General features: G+C 43.8%; 1 long non-coding RNA gene across 1 annotated transcript; it reads left to right on the top strand.

The window, feature by feature from the left end:
* Window positions 1-743: 743 nt before the first annotated feature.
* On the top strand, window positions 744-5,165 carry LOC129668016 (uncharacterized). Its single transcript, XR_008718854.1, has 3 exons — window positions 744-1,176; window positions 2,573-2,720; window positions 4,978-5,165. It is a non-coding gene; the product is annotated as an uncharacterized LOC129668016 (long non-coding RNA).
* The last annotated feature ends 652 nt before the right edge of the window (window positions 5,166-5,817 follow it).

Below are 5,817 nucleotides of genomic sequence, written 5' to 3'. Positions count from 1 at the left end.
TGGTGAGACGGAAACATCTGGAAGGGTCTGGAGCTCCACAAGGACATCAAAAGAACCAAAAACCCTGGGCCTAAGGTTCCTTTCTGAGACTGATACTCCAACGAAGGATATTCATGGAGATAGCCTAAAACTCCTGCACAGATGCAGTCCACGAGGGCTCAGTTTTCATCTGTTACACTGCCGTGTGCATTTCCCTGCTCATGTGCCACAGTTTTCATTTCTTAGAGCCCACCATGGTTCTCAGGGATTGAACTCAGATCATCACGCTTGTGCAGCAAGTTTGTCTGCCTGCAGAAGGACCTGCTGCTGCTGCACAAGTGTGTGTCTGTGTGTGCGATTTTCCTACAAGTGTGTACTGTACGCTGGGCACATCCCCCGCCCCCCACAATACTATTATCCTTCTCCTCACCTCATCTATCATTCCTTTCATCTCTCAGGACAGCCTCACTTTGTTCATTTCATAGAGGCGCCCATGCTTTTACACATGTGCAAAGTGTAGGAACACACACACACTGAGTAAAACAAATAAAATTTTAAACTAAAAATGCAGGCAGTCTTTTTGTTCAGCTTTCATTAGCATAAGCTTTTGCTTTGATTTTTTTCTACAAAATTCATGTATAATGGATAACAGTCAATCAGCCTGAAATTTTTCTTTAATGTTGATAATGGCTTTTTCATTGATATCCTTGGGATTTTCATACATGTTATCATACTATCTGAAGATAAAAATAACTTACCCCTTCCTTTTTAATTCTTACGCCTTTGTATTAGTATCAACCAAAGCCTTCAACATAATATTGTATGACAGAATACGGAGCCTTGTTAATTTGTAATTCATAGTAGTAGCAGGACTTAACATACTACTCTTCCTCCATTCTGACCGCAGTTTTATTCTGTCTGTCAGGGTGATCTCCCCTTGGTCGGGCACGATGGTAGAAACAGAAGGGTGGTGTTGCTGCGCCCTCTTCTGGCCAAAGGTGGTCATGTCCTGAAGAAACGAGCTCTGCGCACCAGGTGTGGGGAGCCACCTCGTGGAAGAAAGCATCCATTGCGCCTGATCTTTGTTTTCTCCCGCAGTGCGACGGTGGTGACCGGAATCACTCCCAACTCAAGCACCTCCCCTCTCTCCAAGAAACCCAACCTCAGCCATAAAGGAAAGACACACGTGGACCTCAAGTGAGATTCATGCTCCTATAAACAAATATATTTATGATGATCTAATAGGAAGTTAATTGTGGTTGTAGGACATCAAGAAGAAATTGCCCTTCGTAGTGGCAGGAGTAGGAACCCTGGTTTACATGAATAGCTCCAGGCTAAATCCAAACAGAAAGAAACCCTCTGTTCCAAAATACAATGCTTAGTATTTAGCAACCAACATGAACATGTCTTTGCAGACTCATGCCCCTTCCTGCACAGTGTAAGGTCAAGTTTTCTTATGCCAAGAGAACATTCATGAGAAATCAAACCAGATCAACCAGGCAGATAAGAACAGAATTGATTAAAACAATAATGTAGAAATGTAAAGCTAAGTTTGACAGATGATATCTTGAAAGCTAAACTGGCTGACCTTGTACTACTTAAAAAATAAAATAAAAATAAGGTTTGTTGAGATGGCTCAGAGCATAAGGTCATTTTTTGCTAAGTCTGAGGACCTGAGTTAAATCCCTGTGACCAACTCCTGCAAGTTCTTCTCTTATGTCAAGGCATTCCTCTCCACCTCCAATTAGTAAACAAACAGAAACATTTGATTTTAAAACTCCATATGAAATAAAGATAAGGACTGGAGACATGGCTCAAAGTTAGTTAAGAGCTGTTCCAGCACCTGTTCCAGAGGTCAAGAGATCTAGAATGAGATCTGGTGCCCTCTTCTGTCGTGCAGGTGTACATGCAAACAGAACACAGTATATATTAAAAAATCAATACATCTTTTTTTAAAAAAAGAACATTGTATAATAAATAATTATCATAAATATTTAGAAAAAATAGGTTAGGAAGTCTACATGCATTTCATTTCAAATTACAACTATATCTACTGCTACTTTAAATATTTTGAATCCTATAGCATTTTTATTTATAACGAACACTATCACTTCCGTACCTTTGAAAGCAGTGTCATTCGTGTAACACCTTGAAGCTAAGTCATCTATGTACTACTGCCATTTAAGTAGAGGAAGAACAGTTCTGTGTGTGTGTTTAGGCAAAATTAAGTATTTGAAAAAAAACACAAAAAACAAGTGTTTGCGAGTGTTTCAGGGGAAGGAGCCTTAGAAAGGAAATTTCTGACTGAGCTGCCTAGTCGGGAAGAGGGGGAAATAGAAAGAAAAATATATACACAAAGACCACAAAAAAGAGAGGATGTGAGAGGGCTTTTTTCCTCATTTTTCAAGAAACCCTGCCTCAAAACCAACCAAACACAGACTTCTCTGTGTTTAGCCCTGGCAGGGCTGGATCTTTAGAAGACCAAGCTACATTGGAGATCACAAAAAACACTTGAATTTTCTCTTCTCAAAATGTATTCAGTAGATATCCCAGGAGCACCACGCTCATTCCCTTCCTTTTCCCCTGTATGCAGGTCCCCCAGCACATCGAAGCACCAGCGGCAACTAACGGCGTTGACTTTCAAGTGCTGTGATCAAGGAGGCCTCAACGACCTAAAAACAATTTTCAGAGTGGCTCTGTGGTCCCTGGGTAGCCTTCGGAAAGAGCCTTTGAAGGTTACGGTGAGCAACTTTGCTTCCCTTTTCCCATCATGCAATTCTTTTATGCAAATAAAGCATTTCTCTGGTTGCTGGTAATTCTGATTGGCTGCCTGATTCTGACATTTTTATGTCTCCGAAGCAGGAAAAAGGAACCCAGCGTTTGCTGCCTAAGGTTTTGTTTGTTTGTTGTAGTACGGTTGAAACGCAGATCCCTGCTTGCCAGCCTCCCGCCCCTTCTTCCTCTCTCTTTGTAGTCTACGGGCGTTTTTGGCCTCCGCCTGCCATAAGAAACTGACTTCCAGGTTAACAACACCTATTTAAAACAACCAAACAAGCCAGGCAGTGGTGGTGCACGCCTTTAATCCCAGCCTTCGGCAGGCAGAGACAGGCGGAGCTCTGTGATTTCTAGGCTAAGTGGTCTACAAAGAGAGTCCGGGACAGCGAGAAACCTGCCTCGAAAAGCCGCACACACAAAACAACAACAAACAGGACAAACAAGCCCAAGTGCAGGAGCGTCCCTGGAAGCCCAGACTTCCTCCAGACGTCACTGTGGCTGCGCACTCGAGCCGTGGCTCTTTGTGTCTCTTAGGGTCTTCTCGCTTCAAATGACGGGGGAGACAAGCGGACGCTAGGGGCTTGGAGACATGGCTCTGCGGTTAAGAGCACCCACCGTCTGCTCTTCCAGAGGTCCTGAGTTCAACTCCCAGCAAACACATGGTGCGTCGCAATCATCTATAATGGGATCTGATGCCCTCTTCTGGCGTGTCCAGGACAGCAAAGGCTAAACAGAGAAACCCTGACTTGAAAAACATCTACGAAAGCATCAAGAGGAGGAGCCCAGACTGTGCCTCTGAATGCGAGTCCTAGCCGGACTCCGCTGCTCGTGCCCCGAGGCACCTAGTTGCTTTGCTCAGGAAGACTGTGGTACATGTTTTTGACCTATGGAAGGACAGGCTGCCTCCTGTGCGCCGGTCATCCTGGGCGCTGCGCAGGAGAGTTCCAAGCCGCCTTGTTCCTTTTCTGCGGGGGGAATCTCGCATGTGCATGGCCATGGTACCAGGACAATACATCGTTTCTATTGAAGTCGAAAGAGAGAGCCTGGCCGGGGGCCGGTATCTCTGAACACGATCGAACTTCTCTTTGAGACCATTAAATCCGAAGTCGAGAGAGAGATTGGCCAGAAGAGGTCGCCAAAACACCATTTTTAAATTTCATTGACTTGGGACCTTTTTTTTCCTTTGTTTTTCTGTTTCGCTGTCACATGTTTTTTTAGGTGGGTTCTGTTTTGTTTTTTTGCAGCTCTAGCCGTCCTTGAACTTGCACTGCCTGGAACACAGACAGCCTGCCTCGATCTCTACCTCCAGGGTTCTCTGTTCACAGGCACGTGCCACCACTCCCGGATTCTTTACACGTGGCTCGGGGCTATGGTCAGCACATTTCTCTGAGACCCCTTGTGTAATTAATTACTTACTGTGTGCAGGGAGCACTCCTTAGTGTGTATGTGAAGGTCAGAGGATAAACACAGGTGCCCAGGTACCTTTTTATTTTTAATTTTATTTTTGACCAGGGTCTTTTGAGAGGGCAACATAAAATCTATCTTGTCTCCATTCTTGGACCAGGCCTGACTTTAAAAGAAAATCTAGGCCAGAGGTCACCAATTCCAGGAACAAGACTATAAAATCCTCCACCCAAGACAGCCTGGAGATAACCGACAAGAACTGGAAATTATCTTATCTCAGGGTGGGGCATCTATGCTGGGCAGCCCCACCTTGTAGGAGAACTTTCAGGGCAGGGAAAAATAGCTCACATTCTTGAGGTCTGTAGATAGCTCACTGTGTTAGTTTTGTTAGTTACGCATTCACTTTGTAACAAGCTTGCCCTCAATTATCGTCAACCCCCCAAAAAAACCCTACTTTGCATCTGTGTGGGGCTCTTCTCCCTGGTCCATTGCCTCGGTAACAGAGACTGCTTACGCCCTAATAAAGCTCTTTGCTCTTGCATATGTGGTCAGGTCAGGCTCTCCTCGTGGTGGTCTTTGGGAACCTAAGATCTGAGCATAACACTTTCTGTGTAGTCCTGGCATTTGAGGAAATCAGTAACTACACCAGGCCAACAAATCAGAGGTCTGCCTTCTTCACCTGCCTCCTTAATTGTTTTGAAGTCGTGTAAACTTCTCCCAGCCTAGGAGGCATTTTAAAGCACTGTCGGTAAATTAAGAAAATGCACCTGGCCTAAGGTGGGGCTACACAGTCACAGTGAAAGCTGCTTTCCCTTTCAGGTCATGTTATCAACAGATGTCAACAAACATGGTCGGTGAATTTGGAAGAGTCGAATTGTCTTCTTCCAAGGTCAACGGAAGTCTTATGGAAACAGCAGGCAATCTTGGAAAGAGCAGTCGGAGGTCTCGCTGTGCGCACCATGCAACCGTGAAATACTTTCACCAAAGATATCTTCCAGCAAAGTGTACAAGGTAAGATTACAAAGATTAAAAAAATATTTTATTTTTATTAATTACAGTTCATTCTCTTTGTATCCCAACTGTAGCCTCCTGCCCCATCCCCTCCCAATCTCACCCTCCCTCCCTCTTCTCCTATGCCCCTCAAGATTACATAGATTTTTTACTAGCTGCCTGTCTGTGAACCCTGTGCATGCCTTGGTACATTCAGAGGCCAACAAAGGGGCAAATCTTCTGAAATTAGAGTAAGCTGCTTGCTGGGGATTTACTTGCTTCTGCCTCCCCAGTGTGAATTTAGTTTAGTTTAGTTAGGTTAGTTTTGTTTTGTTTAGTGTTGTCGTTTTCTTAATGAAGGTACATTGGTTTATTTTGGTATTTGTGTTTTCTGTGTGCTTAAGGGTTTCTTTGCAAAGTCACTATAGACTGTGTTCTATATTCATGTGTAGAAACTATACAACAACAACAAAAATGAAATAAACAGATTATAAACTTCTGCTTTGAACTCATCATGAGCATACGGATGCCATGTGGTCAACAGCTGAGCAAATTTAGGAATTTAGCAAATCTAGACTATACTTCTCTTTCTCTCTCTCTCCCCAGCCCTGGAGTTCGTCCGTCTTTCTTTCTTTCTTTCTTTCTTTCTTTCTTTCTTTCTTTCTTTCT

This window comes from Psammomys obesus, unplaced genomic scaffold (assembly GCF_907164565.1).
Source record: "Psammomys obesus unplaced genomic scaffold, mPsaObe1.curated_primary_1811, whole genome shotgun sequence".
NCBI classification, from domain to species: domain Eukaryota; kingdom Metazoa; phylum Chordata; class Mammalia; order Rodentia; family Muridae; genus Psammomys; species Psammomys obesus.
This window is presented reverse-complemented; position numbering and strand designations above follow the sequence as displayed.